This window comes from Rhinopithecus roxellana, chromosome 1 (genome assembly GCF_007565055.1).
Source record: "Rhinopithecus roxellana isolate Shanxi Qingling chromosome 1, ASM756505v1, whole genome shotgun sequence".
Taxonomy (NCBI): Eukaryota; Metazoa; Chordata; class Mammalia; order Primates; family Cercopithecidae; genus Rhinopithecus; species Rhinopithecus roxellana.
The window spans coordinates 5,991,240-6,010,513 of record NC_044549.1 but is presented as its reverse complement, the minus strand read 5'-3'; the positions used below and the strand labels follow the sequence as shown (position 1 = coordinate 6,010,513).

General features: G+C 36.1%; 1 protein-coding gene and 1 pseudogene across 1 annotated transcript in view; both read left to right on the top strand.

Moving 5' to 3' along the window:
- The window catches only part of GBE1 (1,4-alpha-glucan branching enzyme 1), a 274,655-nt gene that overhangs the window by 137,997 nt on the left and 117,384 nt on the right, over positions 1 to 19,274 (top strand).
- Positions 3,046 to 14,659, top strand: LOC104656454 (annotated as a pseudogene).

The following is a 19,274-nucleotide window of genomic DNA, read 5'->3' as shown; positions in this document are numbered from 1 at the left end:
CATGTCAAAGGAGAGACCAGGTGGAGGTAACTGAATCTTGGGGGCAGTTTCCCCCATATTTGCTCATGACGGTGAGTGAGTTCTCACAAGATCTGATGGTTTTCTAAGGGGCTTGTCCTCCTTCGCTCGGCACTTCTGTTTCCTGCCACCTTGTGAAGAAGGTGCCTTGCTTCCTCTTCACCTTCCGCCATGATTGTAAGTTTCCTGAGGCCTCCCCAGCCATGAGGAACAGTGAGTCAATTAAACCTTTTTCCTTTATAAATTACCCAGCCTCAGGTAGTTCTTTATAGCAGCATGAAAATGGACCAATACAGATCCTATATTAAAAATAAGTCTGGGTCAGGCACTGTGGCTCATGCTTGTCATTTTCGTACTTTGGGAGGCCAAGACAGGAAGATTGCTTGAGGTCAGGAGTTCAAGAGCAGCCTGGGCAACTTAGTGAGACCCCATCTTTATAAAAGAAAATGAAAAGAAAAATAGCCAGGCACGATGGCTCTTACCTGAAGTCCCAGCTACTCAGGAGGCTGAGGCAGGAAGATTGCCTGAGCCCAGGCAACCTGGAGGCTGCAGTGAGGCCAGGAGGTTTCAGTGAGCCATGGTCGTGCCACTGTACTCCAGCCTTGGTGACAGAGTGAAACCCTGTCTCAAATAATAATAATAATGTCTGGCATACGGCAGATGCTAAATTAGCTAATTTAACAAAAGTTTGAGGACCTACTGGACAGCCAACCTTCCTGAACCCTGGGAATGAAGCAGTGAAGAAAACAGATGAGATAGCAACCCTTAGAGCCCTATACTTTGGTGAGGAAGACCAACAATGCAAAGTGCATTTCTAGGTAGCAGCAAGTACTATGAAGAAAAAGGCAACCCACCAGAAATATTCAGTGTTGTGTTGTAAAGTGGCTTCTATTAGTGTGTGGTCGAGATAAGCATTCTGAAAAGGTGATATTTAAGCAGAGACCTGAGTGAAGTGACATACAATATCATATTCTGAGAATAAGCAAACAGTGAGGAGAAAAGCAATTGTGAAGTCCCCGCAGGGGGAATGGGGGTTGGTGTGTTGAAAGGAAGGCGAGGGAGATATGGATTGGTAAGTGAGGGGAAATTTCAGGAGACTCCAGAGAATATGGCAGTTGTCAGGTCGTATAGAACCTTGTGGGCCCTTGTGAGGAGATACGATTTTCTTCTGTCTTATTCAGTTTATTCTGTGTTTGATCGGGAGCTGTTTTAACAGCTTTTTAAAGATTTGGATCAGGGAAATGGTATGACATTACTGAAAAGATCTTTTTTTTTTTTTTTTTTTTTTTTAATTCTAGAAGGAAGAGCGATGTTGGGCAGATGTAAAACTGGTGAGCAGATTTAAGATATTCGGATTGCAAAAGTCCAGTGAGAAGCTGTCTTAGATCAGTGCAGTGACATCAGGGGCTTTAATAATTAATTAAATTAAACATGGAGTGCATGTTGAAAGTATAACTTATAAAAACAAAAACAAAAACAAACAAAAACAAAACAAAAAAAACTTGCTGAGTGATTGGTTGTATATGAAGGAAATTAACTCTTAAGTTTTTGACCAAGAGGTAAATAGGCCTCTGAAAATGGGACTTCTGGCATAAGGTACACTGTAGCCATTCACAGATCCATGGAGAACTGGGAGGAGAAGGATTTGGGGGAAAATCAAGCGGTTAGTTTTGGATATCACAAGTGTGAGATGCATGTTTGCTATATAAGTGGAGATATTGAGTAGGCACTTAAAAATACAAGCCTGGAATTGGCCTTGCGCAGTGGCTCACGCCTGTAATCCCAGCACTTTGGGAGGTGGAGATGGGCGGATCACGAGGTCAGGAGATCAAGACCATCCTGGCTAACATGGTGAAACCCGTCTCTACTAAAAATACAAAAAATTAGCCGGGCATTGTGGTGGGTGCCTGTAGTACCAGCTACTTGGGAGGCTGAGGCAGGAGAATGGCGTGAACCTGGGAGGCGGAGCTTGCAGTGAACTGAGATCTGGCCACTGCACTCCAGCCTGGGGGACAGACAGAGCGAGACTCCGTCTCAAATAAATAAATAAATAAATAAATAAATAAATAAATATATAAATAAAATAATAATAATATTAATAATAATGATAATATAAGCTTGGAATTTAGTGGAGCAGTTCGGACTGGCAATTTGAGTCAGAAATCATCTGTTTTTAAAAGGCACTCAAAGCAATGAGCTTGTATCAGATCATCTGAAGAGTGTGTGTGAAGAAAGGTGTGGTTGAGCTGCTGAGCCCCAAGTTACTCTAATATAAAGAGGTCAGGAAGAAAATCAGAAGCTGGGAGCTAAGAAGATAAAGAAGGATATGCAGGTGAAATGGGAGGACCTATTTAAATAAGCATGTTTTGGAAGGAGTTAGTGCTCAAAATGCCAGCTGCATTTGCAGAGTTTAATGTAGATGAGGATTGAGAATTGACCATTGATTTAGCATGATGGTCATTTATTTGGACTCAAAATGGTTTTGTTGGAATGGTTGGACTGAAATTCTGATTCAGATGGGTTAAGAAGAAAATGGAAAGTAAGAAAGTGAAGGCAGCAAGTGTGGAAAAGTTTTATGTATAGAGAGAGGAGATTCTTTAAAAAGTAGTAGAAAAGTGGGTTTGTTAACTGGAATAAGGTCAAAAGTCAAAAAGTTTCTTTTAAGGTAGGTGATAGTTCAGCTGATGGGATGGAGCTGATAGGGTTCTTAGAAAAATGCAGGGGTAATTTATCTGATATAATAAAAAAGTAGGTGAAATATATTGGTTTTATGAAGGGAAAGAGGTAGATATGATTGGGGGTTGATGTTTTTTCATTGCTTCCATTTTCTCGTTTAAATAAAAGGCAAGGACATCCAGTGAAAGTGAAGGAGGGAGAGGTATTGGAAATTCCAGGTGAGAGGAAGTACGGTATTGTCCACTGCAAGCGTGGGAGAGTAGTTCACTAAGGCAATGTGATAGGATTCCTTAGTGATCAAATTTAACTAAAGGTGGAATTATGCTAGGACTAGGAGAGTGATCTAAAGGAATGATTAGGGTAGTAGACCATGAGAATTCTAATTTGGATAAGTATGTACAGGACCGCCGAAGGAAGGATAGTAAGTGCAAAAGATGTGGTTAGGAGTGATTTTCTGTTGGGGGGTGAGGAATTGTTGGATGAGGTCACTGAATATTTTGGCTTATGGAGCAGCCTTATAAGGAGACCAAAGCATGCTGTGACTTCCCTTAAGTCACACCCAGGGCCCTGTGAAAGCCAGAAGGAGGGCAGTCTCTTAAGATCCCCTCAAAAATGTTCGAATGACAGTGGTGTTTTGCCATTTCCTTACATTGTCATATACTTAACTTTTCCAAAATGGTAACAACAATAAAAAGTTTCACGATTTTCTAGGTCGAATCTATTAAATTATAGCATTAAATAATAAGCCACAGCAGGAGGTATGATTATAAGGCAACCTTGAGAGACAATTGATTCGAATACACTCAATCCATCACCAAATGTATTCTCCAAAGTGTTACCAGAGTAAGCTTTCTTAAATGCAAATTTGACATGTGATGCACAAATGTAAAACATTCAATGCTGTCTTTTCTGTTACTTATAATAGAATAACTGAAACTGGGTAATTTATAAAGAAAAGGAATTTATTTCTTACGCTGATAGAGACTGAGAACTCCAAGATCAGGGGCCCACCTGTGTGAGGTCCTTCTTGCTGATGGCATCTTCCTGCAGAGTTCCTACGTGTTGCTGTCCTCTCATATACTGAGTCTCTGTGACTTTACATATGACATTTCCTTTCATTTGGAATGCACTCCCTCCTCTACTTTGCTTTATGGACTATCTTATATTTTAAGACCAGATATCTTTCTTATCTTATAAGAAACTTTCATAGAAGATCTCCTGTCCTCATCCTCATTCCTGCATGGTTGACATTCATCTCTGCCACCTCATTACAACTCAGTCAGGACTTCCCCTTTTTATTTAAATACTGTTTAAGTATAATCTACTTAAACAAATCTAATATTGTATAAAGTACACTTCCCCAAAAAATCCTCCCCATTTTAGTCTTTTTGCTGGACCACATGTCATTTCAGTGACTTGCGTTTTGACTTTATTTCCGTAGCATATGCTTGCTGTCAAATAAATGCTTGTTAACTATTAGAATTATTTCTAAAATAAAAGTATTTATACAAAGTGCTCTTTAAATTTCATATATTAAAACAAGATGGTCTGCCATTAATGTTGGCTTTTGTTATTAAAAATTATTTCCATGTCTTGGGAGGCCGAAGTGGGTGGGTCACGAGGTCAGGAGTTTAAGACCAGTCTAGCCAACAGAGTGAAACCCTGTCTCTATTAAAAATATTTAAAAAAATGGCCCGGCATGGTAGCAGGTGCCTGTAATCCCAACTACTCAGGAGGTTGAGGCAGGAGAATCGCTTGAACCCAGAAGGTGGAGGGTGCAGTGAGCAGAGATCATGCCACTGCACTCCAGCCTGGACAACAGTGTGAGACTCTGTCTCAAAAAACAAAAAGACTTATTTTCATGTCAAAAAGAATTCAGTCTTCTCATGCTGTCATATATGACAGCCTTTTAAATTGCTATGTTTTATATCATTGATTTAATTTACTTTCCTGAGCAATTTATGAAAGCAATATTTTTAAATAAAAATTATGATTTATTTTTTAATATATTAACTAATTTGCAAAGTAAACTTTTTTATAGTATGGAGATATTTTAGCTTATAAATTTATATATTTTTTAATGGTGAAGACATTTTAATGGTACGCTTTTTAACTTATTATGAAAAGTTTTACTCTAAGAGATCTACAAAAAAAAGTAAAAAGAAAAACTTCATTTCAAATGTAAAATGGTGTTTTGTTTCCTCACATTAAAATGCATTTTAAAATGTCAAAATAAATGTGAAAAGCCAAAATTAAATCTCTTGGTCATATTTTTGAAAAGTGATAATTCTTTCTATTTTAATTAAGTCCCTAAAGAATTTTTGAATGTGAGTGTCTCCAACCTAGAGGATAATTTTAAAACAATTATATACATAATTATTTGCTTTATAATTTTCTTCCATCCCACATAGTCATAATTTTGAGCCTCTATTTTAATGAGCCCCCATGAAATGATGTGTTGTGTTAAATAATTTCCAACCTTTCATTTTATTTTCTCTTGATTAATGGAATCAATAAACAATTTATATTAAAATGCAAATGTAGACATATACACTCAAATGAAATAAACAATCTAAGTGTCAGTTTAAAAAAATTAGCATGATAACCTATAGTTGTACCCTTAATATATGTGAAATGTTTCTTTTTATTCTAATTTCAACATGGACAGATATAGCAGACGACCATAAAACCATTTTGTTCCATCTAAGTGAGAAAATCGTAGATTATCTTAACATATATGTATGTGTAGATATATTTTCAAGATAAACTTGGATCAAGTTCATAAAGGCTTGGATAATATGAAGGACAATTTTTTTTATAGAATGGATACTACATGCATAGTTTAGCCATGGTGCTGAGGGTCTGCAAAATATCGTTGTTAATTCTTCTTTTTACAGAGAAGAGACAAATGCTAAATATATCAATATTATTGATGATTTTATCAGAGATCCCTTTTAAAAAATAAATGAATGAAAATTACATGTTCCTTGCAGTCGATGACAAAATTATGTAGTAATTTTCTACATGTTTGCATTATTTTGATATAATTTAAAGAGTCATTTTTTAAAAAGAATCTCATATATAAGTTCAAAGATTTCCAAAAGTATATTAGGTACAGTATCTTTTCTGGGTGTGTAGCAGTTTTTCAGGCTGAGAAAATGACTGATGAGTAGATTTATGAAGAGCAAATATCGGTAAAGGAACATCAATACCTTTAGCTCTACCCTTAATTTTTCAAGTAAGTATGCAAGTAACTAAGTAATTCTCCTTTTTCAAGGACTTACTCTACATGTGTAATATGAGAGGTGGCCTAAATTCATTTCTAACCTCTTAATACAAAGGGAGATTCAGGATAGGATATGCATCCTCAATGAAATTTCTGAACTGTGAGAGAAAAGTGAAGCAAAAATGCCAAGGTCAACTGGAATGTGAGGAAACAGGTCCTGATTTAGAATGTCAAAGGCGAAAGAAACTTCTCACTGCCATTCAAAGTTGATTCCTCTTTGTCCTGCCTAAAAATTAACATGATAAATGATCCTCTTCAATGGGATCATGTAGAGTCATGGAGTGTGGAGTTGAGTTTTCTGAGGCCAACTAGGGATCACTTCTTTAGTTTTTTTCATGGTGTCTAATTTTCTGCAAGCTTTTTGGAAAACAGTTTGAGAGTACTTATGTTAATAAGTCCTAGAGCGTGATCATTGAATTATTAAATATAAAGTAATTTACTCTAAGGCTGTAGGCCTACTGTAAGTTGAAAACACTTTGTGTATTAAGATATTTCTTACAAGTTTATTAATTAGAAAACAGTAAAGATATTCTTCTAGAATGATGGGCAAATTAAGACATTCTAAGATGAACGAAAACTAAAATAAATTGTTTCCAGCAGACTTATCCTAGAATGGTTCATTGAAATTCCATGAAATAGAAAAGGAAAAATGGAAAGAATGAAAATATGGCTAAATACAATAAAGTTTCCTTCTCTTTAATTTTTAACTTATGTCACTGTGCAGACATCAAAATAATAGTAAAAGAATACTAGGAATAACTCTACACACGTACATTTGGTAATTTAGATGAAATGGATCTATTTCTAAAAACGCACTACCACAACTCACCAAATCTGAAATATTATAATTACCCTGTAACTATTAATAAAATTTAATTTGTAATTTAAAAGCATGTAGCATAGGAAAACCTACATGTACAAGTGTTTTCAATGGACAATTTTCTGAAACATTTGAAGAATTCACACTAATTTAATACAGTTTCTTCCAGAAAAGAAAAAAAGAAGGAACACTACCCAATTCATTTTATGAAGCCAGTATTGCCCTAATATTAGAACTAGATAAAGATAGTAATAAGAAGATAACTACAGGTCAATATTCCTCATGAGGTAAAGGCAAAATTCTTAAGATATTTCAAATACAATTCAGCAATATATAAAAATTATATACTATACCAAGTAAGGTTTATTCTAGAAATGTTAAGCTTGTTTTGTATTTAAAATCCCAACATAATAACAAGCTAAAGAAGAAAAAAATTATCATAATAGTTGATGCAGAGAAAGTATTTTGCCAAATTAGGCCGGGCGCGGTGGCGCACGCCTGTAATCCCAGCACTTTGGGAGGCCGAGGCAGGCGGATCACGAGGTCAGGAGATCGAGACCATCCTGGCTAACACGGTGAAACCCCGTCTCTACTAAAAAATACAAAAAACTAGCCTGGCGAGGTGGCGGCGCCTGTAGTCCCAGCTACTCGGGAGGCTGAGTCAGGAGAATGGCGGGAACCTGGGAGGCGAAGCTTGCAGTGAGCTGAGATCGCTCCACTGCACTCCAGCCTGGGCCACAGAGCCAGACTCAGTCTCAAAAAATAAAAATAAAAATAAAAAAATAAAGTGTTTTGCCAAATTAAACACCCATTTGAAATAAAATGATTCAGAGTAATAGGAACAGAGAGGAACTATCAAGTCTCAATAAAGAAGATCTATTAAAAACTGAAATGTAACAATATACTTAGTGGCTCAAGTCTAAATTCTTTCTAACTTTGGGAACAAGACAAAGATGTGCACTATCACCATTCTTATTTAACACAGTGCTGGGAATTCTGGCTAATGAAATAAAGCCAAAAATAAATAAAAAGAAAAGGAAATAAGACATAGGGATCAAAATGGATAAATAAAACTTTCTCTTTTTAGTTGACATGATTGTATATATAGAACATAGAAAAGACCAAGGAATCTAAACAAAACCTCTCCAGAATTTAATAAATGAGATGAGCAAGGTTGCAGTACACAAGAAAACTATTTAAAAAGCAATTGTATTTCTATATACTAGTAATGAACAAGTGGTTATTAAAATTAAAAGATATACTATTTATAAACACTTGTTCTCTCCCTCCTTCTCTCTTTCCCTTCCTGCATCCCTCTCTTCATGTTTTTTCTGTCTTAAAAGAAGTAGTAAGATGTAAATCCGATAAAATATGTACAGGAATGTATAATGAAAACTATAAAAAACTGATGAAAGAAGAAAATTTTAAGTAAATGGAGATACATATTGTGTTCATAGATTGGACAACTCAAATTAATAAAGATGTCATTTTTCTCCAAATCAAAAGCTGTTTAAGACAATTCCTGTCAAAATCTTGGAAGACATTTTTATAGATGTAGCCATAGAGATTATTTCAAAATTTTATGGTAAGACAGACATTATACCACTTAAAACAACCTCGTAAAAGTGGAATAAAGTGGGAGGAATCAGTCTCCCCAATTTTTAGTCTCATATAGTTACAGTAATCAAGACTGTATGGTATCAGTGAAAGGATAGACAAATTGATGGAACAGAATAGACAACCCAGAAATAGACCTACACAAATGTCCACGACTAATTTTTGATGAAAGTACGAAAGCATTTCAGTGGAGAAATGATAGACTTTTCAACAAATGATACCAGACCTGTTGGACATCCATAGAAATAAACTTCAACCTAAATTTTCTACTTTATGCAAAAGTTTACTAAAATAGATTATGGATTAATACGTAAAATGTGAAACTGGAAAAATTTTAGAAAAATAAAACTGGAGAAAATCTTCAGCCGTAGGATTAATCAAAGAGTTCTTAGACTTGACATAAGAATACTGTCATACAAGGAAAAATTGATAAATTGGACTACTTCAAGATTGTGATTAAAGTGATTGTTAAGATGATGAAATTACAAGAAGCACAAACTCAGAGAAAATGTTTGCAAAGCGTGTACCCAAAGAGGTCTCAAATCCACAATATATAAATGTGTCAAAATGCCACAGTTAAAATAATCATAAAATGGTGAGAAAACAGAATATATAGATAGATGGCCAATAAGCAGATGGAAATATATTCAGCATCATTAGGGAAATGGATGCTACGACTACAATGAGATATCACTACGTATCTATCAGACGGCTAAACTTAAAATAGTAACTACACCAACTGCTGGGGGAGGATTCAAGAAGACTGGATCATTCTTGGCGTGCATGTAAAATACTATAATCACTCTGCAAAACAGTGTAGTCGTTTCTTGTAAAACTAAATATGCAACTGTCGTACATGCCAGCAAGCAGTTGCACTGCTGATTATGTATTCCAAATAAATTAAAACTTTTTTCACACAAAAACATACACTTAGATGTTCATTGCAACTTTATTCATCATAGCCAGTACCTGAAAACAACCCACATGTTCTTCAGTATATTAAAGAGAGTGTAGTACATCCATATCATGGAGTACTACTCAGCAATAAAAATGAGTAGACACACAACTTGAATGAATCTCCAGAGGATTATGTGGAGTAGCAAAAGCTCGTCCCCAAAGGGACATATTCCATTTTGTTTAATCCCATTTATATATCATTCTTGTAGTGACAAAGAAATGGAGAAAAAATTAGTGTTTTCCAGAGCTAAGGGTAGTGGTGAGAAAACAGGAGTGCTTAAGGACAAGAGGAGGATTCCTTCTAGTGATACAATTGTTCTGTATCTTGGCTGTATTGGTGCCAATATCCTGGCTGTGATATTGTACCATAGTTTTCCAGATGTTATTTGGGGAAAATGGGTGAAGTGAACACAGTACCCCTCTGTATCAGTTCTTATAACTGCATATACATCTACAGCTTTCTCAAGATCAAAAGTTTAAGAATTTTGGTTTGGCATACAAATTCTAAAGCAGCTGGAAGAAAATACACCCAAGATTAATAATGATTTAAGTATTCCCTCTTGACAGCATTTGGCAGTAGTCTTCATTTTCAAAAACCTATTGACATAGCTAATACGTTTTCAAATAGATTCTTTATTTTTAAAACAAAACAAAAACTTTTTTTTGAGAAAAATATCTCATTCTGTAACCTGTACTGGAGTACAGCTCACTGTAACCTTGAGCTCCTGGGCCTTGGACTCAAATGATTCTCCCACCTCAGACACCCAAATAACAGGAACACAGGCACATGCCATCACACCTAGCTGATTTTCCTTATTTATTAATTTGTTGAGATGGAACGTTACCCTGTCTTCCAGGCCGGAGTGCAATGGCACGATCTTGGCTCACTGCAACCTCCACCTCCTTGGTTCAAGCGATTCTCCTGCCTCAGCCTCCCGAGTAGCTGGGATTACAGGCATGCGCCACCGTGCCCGGCTAATTTTTTGTATCTTTAGTAGAGAAGGGTTTTCACCATGCTGGCCAGGGTGGTCTGGATCTGCTGACCTTGTGATCTGCCCGCCTCAGCCTCCCAAAGTGCTGGGATTATGGGCATGAGCCATGGCGCTGATTTTCCTTATTTTTTTGTAGAAAAGAAGTCTCGAATTCCTGGGCTCAAGCAATACTCCCCACCCCAGGCCCGCCTCGGCCTCCCACAGTGCTGGGATTGCAGGCATGAACCATTTCTGGCCTCAAATAGATTCTTAAAAAGCAACTTGTATTTTAATTGAGTCAAATCAGGGACATCTGCTGCTTATGCAGTCACTTAGAACATCAATGCCAATTAAGAATATTTTGATTCAGAACTAATCTTCAATTTCACAGTTCAGAAATTATGGTAGGGTTTTTTCCCCCTTAGATTAGATTGAACTATAGGGGACACACACTAAATTTATATAGAAAGAATTTAAAAAATTGTTGATCTAGTAATATTAGATGAGATCGATGCTTTAAAAGTAATTGTGAACCAAGAGTGGTGGTATGCACCTGTAGTCCCAACTACTTGGGAGGCTGAGGCAGGAGGATCACTTGAGCCCAGGAGTTTCAGGCTGCAGTGAGCCATGATTATACCACTGGACAACAGAGCCAGACCCTAACTCTAAAAAAACAAAAACGGTAACTCAGATTTTGTTCCAGAGTTTGTGAATGCAATCAGTAGTTTTAAGGGTTGTGTGTGTGTGCGTGTGTGTGTGTGTACACATTTAGTTTTATTGTAACAAAGCAACTTGTACACTTTCAATCTTTAAAACTGAGCACCATCTTTCCTTTCCAGTGAAACAAAGAGAAAATTTAAAAATAAACAAGAACAAAATTACAGTAGAGAATGTCAATACCAAATAAGATCCTACAGGTTCTGCTGATTCTCCCATTGAGTGGCCGGGCTCAAGTCATCATTAGGAGAGAATTTATTTTAAAAGTGTCATCTTAAACTACAAGGATGTCTGTTAAATATCACAATTAAACATGCCAAAGGAGAAGACATATTGTCAAAATGCCCACTTAACCCACCGAGACATCTCAAACTCACCCCTTGCTGACCTTCTATAAACCCATTTTTAAAGTTTGTTTTTCTTTTTTTAAACAAGAGAAAGTAGACAGATACATATTGGTATATGCTAACTGTCCATATTCACATAGAGACACAGTGTACTCTCTGATTGCAATATACAGAGAAAGAAGGACAAAAGCTAGAAATCTATGCACTGCTACCCAGGGGCTTAGCACCCTCCAGCTTCCAGCAGAGCGAAGGGAGCAGGGTTTTCTTTTTTCCCACAGAGCTCGGTGGTGTTGATTCCATACAGTTTTTGTTCAGACAGGAAGGACTAAAAATGAATTTTGAACAGAAAGGGGTAGAGACTCTTCCCGTTGTATTCCGCTCAAGGTATTTTCCCCAAAATAAGTTGAGAAACACGGTGTAGAGAAAAGAGACCTCAAGAACAGAGTGACTGAGGACAAGAGAAAAAATAAGAGAGAGAGAGAGAGAGAAATAAGACTGCAGCTTGCTCCCAGGGACTGGAGAACATTTTAAAATAGGAAGGTTGGAATCCATCAGTGTTCTATTAGTCATCTTCTCCTTCATCCTTCTCTCCTTCCTCCGTTTCATCATCTTCATCTTCTTCACCTTCATGCTCATCCCCTATTTCATCAGTATCTTCTAATCCTTCCTCCTTTGCATCATCATCATCATCATCATCATCATCATCATCATCTTTTTCTCCTTCTTCTTCATCCGTATCAGGAACCAAGTAGTACTGTCATGGGTTTGGCCAGATACCGTCTTTGAGGAACTATCCTAACTCATCCACACTACGTGCATCAGAATGGTCAGTAAAGCAGGTAAAGAAGCTCTCTGGACCGCTTCCTGCTGTGGGACCGAAGGAGACATCTGCTTCTGCAGGCTTGCTGAAGAAGGGACCAAAAAAACCCAGCAAGAAGCAATTGAACACATTGATGAAGTACAAAATGAAAGAGATTTAATGAACAAGCCAGTGAGGAGATTTTGAAAGTAGAATAGAAATGTAACAAACTCCGCTATCCACTTTTTCAGAAGAGGTCAGAATTAATCACCAAAATCCCAAATTTGGGGGTAACAATGTTTGTCAACCATCCACCAAGTGTTTGCACTGCTTGGGGAGGAGGACAAAGAAGCACTGCATTATTTGACCAGAGTTGAAGTGACAGACTTTGAAGATACTAAAACAGGATACAGAATAGATATTTATTTTGATGAAAATCCTTACTTTGAAAATAAAATTCTTCCCAAAGAATTTCATCCCAGTGAGAGTGGTGATCTGTCTTCAAAGTCCACCAAAATCAAATGGAAATCTGGAAAGGGTTTGATGAAACGTTCAAGGCAAATACAGAATAAAGCCAGCAGGAAGAGGCAATATGAGGAACCAGAGTGCTGCTTTAAGGTTGTTTTTTTTTTTTTTTTTTTTTTTTTTTTTTTTAAACGAGCATGGATTTAATACTATAAGAGTGGCATGATCTTAGTAGATACATAATCTTGATAAAGTAAATGTCTTATGAACCATTCCTGCCTAAAACGTTCTAATAGTCCTATAAGTAGAAAGTTTGCATTCTTAAACTAGTGTTTGTTTCTTCCCACCACTGCTAAATTAGTACTGATTAATGCATATTAGTAAGATTAGTAATAGTATTTACTTTTACTAGGCATGATGTCAAAAATGCTTTTTTTCCCCAATATGATTTCTCTTGAGGTTTTTCTTGTGTTTCTTCAATATTTCCTGTTTTTCACAATTCAAAAACTTGTCACGTTGCTTGTGTTTGGATATTCCCTGACTCTTCATCAAAAAAGCATTTGTAAACTATGTCTTAGTTACAGTTATTTCTTCTACTAGCTAATGCTATTCATTATATACTAGTATTTTACTTTGACGTGCCCTCTTTATCAATTTGAGAGCTGTCTAATTATAGACAATTCTCATCCTAAAAAATTCAGACTCTAGACTTGGAAAGGGCCTCAATATTATAGTTTAATCTTTAGTCTTTAGAATCCATAATTCACCTTTCCCTTGAATGTCTTCAGAAGATGAAACTGATCTTGTAAGATAGCTCATTTCGTATTTGGACGGGTCTCTCCATTAGAAAATTCTTTTTTATATTGAGTTTAGAATCTGTCTGCCAAGTTGTAACCCATGGAAGCTCACAAAGCAGATCCAGTAACTTTTCCACGTAGTGTGCCTTTGAGTATTGTACCCTGGGGCTTCCTCTATTTCCAGAATGTGTATTTTCATTTTCCCCCAATTGTTTTTCCTATTGCATTACTTGGTTTTGAATTCTTATTTATTAACAAACCTGAATTTGTCTGTATCCCTCTTAAATGTGGAATACTGAACTGAATGTACTATACCAGATGAGTTCTGACTTTTCATATTATATTTTAGTCAGAAATTTCTTAGCCATTGCCCAGTACAGGAATGCATCCATCACATCCTTGTTTGCTATTTTGTACTTGAAAAGTGCAATTGTGTCAAAATACTTTCAGTGTCTTTAGATTTGGTGCTGTTCTGTCTTCTAGACTCCTATAAATAATTTGTATACAAGGTAGGAGGGAAAAAAAAAATCACTCTTTAGTGACAATTTTTTTTTTTTGTAACCTGATTTAATCTCCATTGAGAGTACTATAGAGATTACTTTTTTTTTTTTTTTTTTTTAAACCTCAGTATATGTCTGGCAAAGTCTTAAAATCAATCATTTAATTTAAATTGGATTTCAAAAGAAGGTCACTAGATTAAATCTCCTGCTGTAGTTAGTGAATGAAGGTTTATGTGAAAGGAGGGAAAGCCGACCACTTTTATGTTTTTAACAGGCTAAATTGGGAACTTGTCAGTGCTCACGATCCAGTTCTTCAAAATTATAAAACTAAACTTGAAAGCACCCTGGTCACCTCTGACCCACTGTGGAACATGGTGCCCACCGTTGAAGAGGAAAGTGGTGCAGTTCTTTTCAGATAGAGCCACCTGCAGGCACAGGTGTTATCCGCAAGCCTTGCAGCTTCAGAGAGCTATGATATTTTTGTTTCTGCCAGCCACTGTGATGACCGTACCTCTAAAGTTCCTGGGCCATATTCAAACCTTGTCTCTCAAAAGTCACATTAGAAATATATATGCCACTCCCAATTTCTCAAAAATGTTATTCTTTTTCCTGTTTTAATAAGATCATCAACCTTCAAAGAGGTCTTTTCAAATTATGAAGTGTTTATGGATTATGAGAAACCAGTGTAGACCTTTTGTTTATGAACATGGACAAAATTGTATTCACAAGAACATATTTGTCTTCAACTACTTAGTACTCTTTCAACTTTAAAAGAGATACTTTTCGGTTTATTGTAAAACTATTGCCAAAGACTAACAGGTGTCTGTAAAACAAAGGATTCTTGAAATAATTCACTGACTAACATGCTATATCAAAGGTCAGGGGTAGTATCCTTGGATGATGATGACTTAGTACTGCTATTGCTCTAGGGAAAATCTCAAAATTTGAACCAATGGGACAGACATGTGACATCATAATAGTTGGAAAAATAAGATTATTTTGAGAAGACTTTATACTTTAGAGCAATACTAATTTTTGTGTAATCCATTATTTTGACATTTTCACATGTTTCTGTGCCTATTGCATTATTTGCTCACATTTATATATTTATTTATTTTTAGTACCCTTTTACTCTTTCTTCCTCATTTATCCCTCTTGTAACTGGCTGTCAATAAATTTCAATCACATTTTTATGTTAGTAACAAGTCTGAGTGCCACATTTGAGCTATACGAGACTCCGTTGTGAAAAATTTGTATGTTTACAATCTCTAACATCTGCACTAAAATTTTCTAATACTGCAATTCTTATAAAGTGGGTTCAACCATTAGCAACCAACAATATCAACAGGGAAACACTTTGTGAAGGTATAAATGAAAAGAGAACATTTGTGAATAAGTGGGCTCTAGAAAAGGCAAGTTTAGGAGGATTGCCATAAAGTCCATGAGCTGCTTGTGACAACATCCAAAGCTTTATTAACTTCACTAATATATCAATAACAAGCAAAATAACAAAAGAAAGCAAAAAAGCAAAAAAAAAAAAAAAAAAAAAAAAAAAAGTCCTAGAGAGCAAACATTAGAAAATAAGATTTTAGAAGTCTAGAAATATGGTAACTGTAATCATTGGTATATTTTCCATGTCTGAGAGTAAAATTCGACTTTAAAGTTTTTTTGTTTTGTTTTTTTTGGTTTTCTTTTTTTGACTTTGAGCAATGTTTTTGAGGGTGGAAAGACAGACAGATGTAGACCAGTGTTCCAGTCCTTCACTTGTTTGCCCAAGTGATTTTGGAAAATCACTTAATATCTGTTTCAGTTTCCTCATTAGTAATTAGAGGATAATAACCCCTTGATGGGGTTCAGGATGTGTCACCCCAAAATTGGCCACGTTGGCATATTGCTGGTTTTGAGTTTTCAGTAAAAGGCACTTGAAAAACAGGCACAAGAAGGACACTTTCATCCCCCCTTTTTCTTCCTGAGAGCAGATGTAACACTCATGTAAGAGCTGCCCTCCTTATACCAGGAGGAAAGAAATGTTCTTATTACCAGAGATGGGACTAGAGAATTCTGTACAAACAGACCTTGTTAAAAATAACTCTACTCTTTCTTTAGTGTCTCATTTGTTTTAGTTACTTTTCCATATTTGTGATTCTCCAGCATATAAGCATTCAGGTTTTGCTATTTCTTTGAGTCAACATTTCCTTATGAAGGCTCTTATATTACATAAATTTGTATGCTTTTCTCCTGTTAATCTGTCTTATGTCAATCTAACTCTCAGACCCAGCTGGATACCCTAAACAGGTAAAGGTAAAGATTTTGCCTCCCCTCTACCCTACCAAAAGTGTAATGAGAAAATTAAATATGATTATATGGATAAAGCACTGGACACATTATGGATTCCCAATAAAGGATAGCTTTCTCTTCTTTATCCCAGCATGCAGACTGCCAGCAGCCAAAGGGGAGAGGAAATCATCTTAAGGAGTTAACAGATATATCATAACTGACAGTTGTTATCTCATGGAATGCATTGTTTGGGGGTCATTGAATAATGTTGTGGGAAGTGTTCACAGTGACAGTTCTACATGTCAGTGAAATAGCAAATATCACAAACGTATTCCGTGACCTTTAGTGAAGGTTGAAAGAGGTTTTGAAAATGTAATATAGGAGGGCTTTTCTGAAAAGGAGAAAGATAGCGTTGCACAAATAAGCGGCTTTCCTAAATGCCTGATTTAATCAAATAATAACATTCAGAATTTATATTTCTTAAATAAAATACTTCTCAAGAAGGGTTTTCAATGGAAGAAGCACAGTGGATTTAACTAGGTGGTGTCTCCCCTTTCTTTCCTTGTGCAAAGGTACTGACATATGGCATAGCTCATAAGCAGAGATTACAGAGGAGGAGGTGGTAGGGTTGAGGTTACAAATTCCTTCTTATTGGAAATCAGTGGTTTAGCATAGGAAAGCTGAACACTGACCCAGAAAACCCTTAATGGTTATATGGATAGTGACAGGCTGACATGCTGAAATAGTGCATCAGTTTCAGTGAGTATCCAGTTTGGTGACTTTCAACAACATGAATTTTGGTATAAGAGGATTTAGTTCTAAGGACTTGTGGGGCTAATATGCAGTTAATCATAGATGAACAGGAGCATAACATTTCTTGTGTAAGCCTGGCTCTTCTTATCTATGATCTTCATTTATCTATACTTTGTATGCTGTCCTACAATAAAATTTTAAAAATAATAACAAATACAAAAAAGTAATAAATGATAAAAATTCTAACATAGAAGTTGGATTAAAATAAAGCTTAAGTGTTGGGAAATTCAATTAGAAAAGAGCTAAGAAAAAAGAATTAAATAGTTCCCAATTGCATAATAGATGACATTTTAGACTTGACTAAGGTCACATAAAATGATTTTTAAACTGAGAAACATTTTTACAAAATTACATGATGAATAGGGTAACATTATCCAAAATAAAGATAAAAATACATAAATTTTAAATAATTAAAATAATACAAGACAAAATGAATAATCAGCAGAATTCTTTGCCATATTTATTTATTTTTTGTTTTTGTTTTTATTTGTTTTTGAGACAGAGTCTCGCTTTGTTGCCAGGCTGGTGTGTAGTGGCTCAATCTTGGCTCACTGCAACCTCTGACTCCTGGGTTCAAGTGATTCTCCTGCCTCAGCCTCCCGAGTAGCTGGGATTACAGGTGTGCACCACCACGCCTGGCTAATTTTGTATTTTTAGTAGAGGTGGGGTCCTGATCTCCCCACCTCATGATCCGCCCACTTTGGCCTCCCACAGTTCTGGGATTACAGGCGTGAGCCACCACTCCTGGCCTGCCATATTTATTTTTTAAGTAAACTTTATGAAGAGATAAACAATAGTTCCCCCCCCCCCCCCATTTTTAGACAGCAGCAACTATCAGTTCTAAAAAGAAAAATAATATTTGTACTTTTTTGAATAAAATAAGGCACTGTGAATTTTAAATCAATTTCTGTGAGATTCGAAACAACTTTTTCTTTTCTGTGCATGATTCACCATAATAAAGTGAATAAAACCATAAATGGCAATATGGTGTAGCCTGCAGAACAATGATATGTGTCATTCATTTCTTCATTTTACAAATATTTACTGTGTGGTTTCTAAGCACCAGGCTAGCTGCTAGGCTCTGGGAATCCAGCAGCAACTAAATAAACGTGACATCCATACTTCTACAGCATAGATTTATTATATTGAGGAAGATTGTTAATCAGTTTAACAAATGCTACATAATAGCACATAACTTAAAGTAAATAATAATAAACCAGAAAAAGGTCACATAAATGCTAAGCAAAACATAACTGAGAGTGATTGGTTGGCAGAGTAGCTGGGTGTCCAGAGAAGTCCTCTAAGAGATCATATTTGCATGAACTCTGATTGACATTTGGGACTGGTGTCTGACTCAAGGAAACAGAATTCTAGGCAGAGAGAATAGCTGGTAAGAAGTACCTATGGCTGAAATGAGCTTATCCGTGCTTCAAGAACAGAAAAAAGGGCACTATAGCTGGTGCTTAGTGGGCAGTGGTTGAAATATTAGACTGGATCAGATTATACTGGACCTGTAACCAGGACTGTGGACTGGATTTTATTCCAAGTGAAATCGGACTTTGTTAAATAGCGCAGGGTCTTCCTGCCTGGGCAGGATTTTGACCTGAACATAAATCATTATTCTCAGTCTGGCCATAACACTGTACATTTGCAAAATCATTATTCTCAATCTGGCCATACACTGTACATTTGCAAATGGGTATGGACATTGATGACAATGTATAGCACCTGGTGCATGGTTTTAGCCATTCCTCCTGTGTCATTATATATGAAGAAGAACCCTTAAACATTCCATGGAGCTTTAAAAAGTATATAACCTTTTAAAGAAAGCTCATTTTTAAAGCATAGACTACATTCTCTAAATTTCATCAGATATCTTGATGTTTTGGGGAGCATAGACTTTTATTTCCTAGATTTTGCATGACTAGCATTGTAAATGCAAGGTTTGTGCTAATATTTTGTTTTGTCTTTTATAAGCATATCAGTTTACCTTTTACTCCGGAATATACTTGTCTTTATTTTACCATAGAATAGCTGTTTAAATTGCTGGCAAGAAGCAGATAAATGTAGTAGTTAGCAGCTTTGATTCTGCAATAAGAGACCTGAGTTCACTGGCCAGCTGTGTGGGCATGTGAGTGTTACATACTAACAGTGGTAAAATGAGAATTTTAATTGCAGGGGTCTGCAAAGGATATTGCTTGTGGGCCAAGTGTG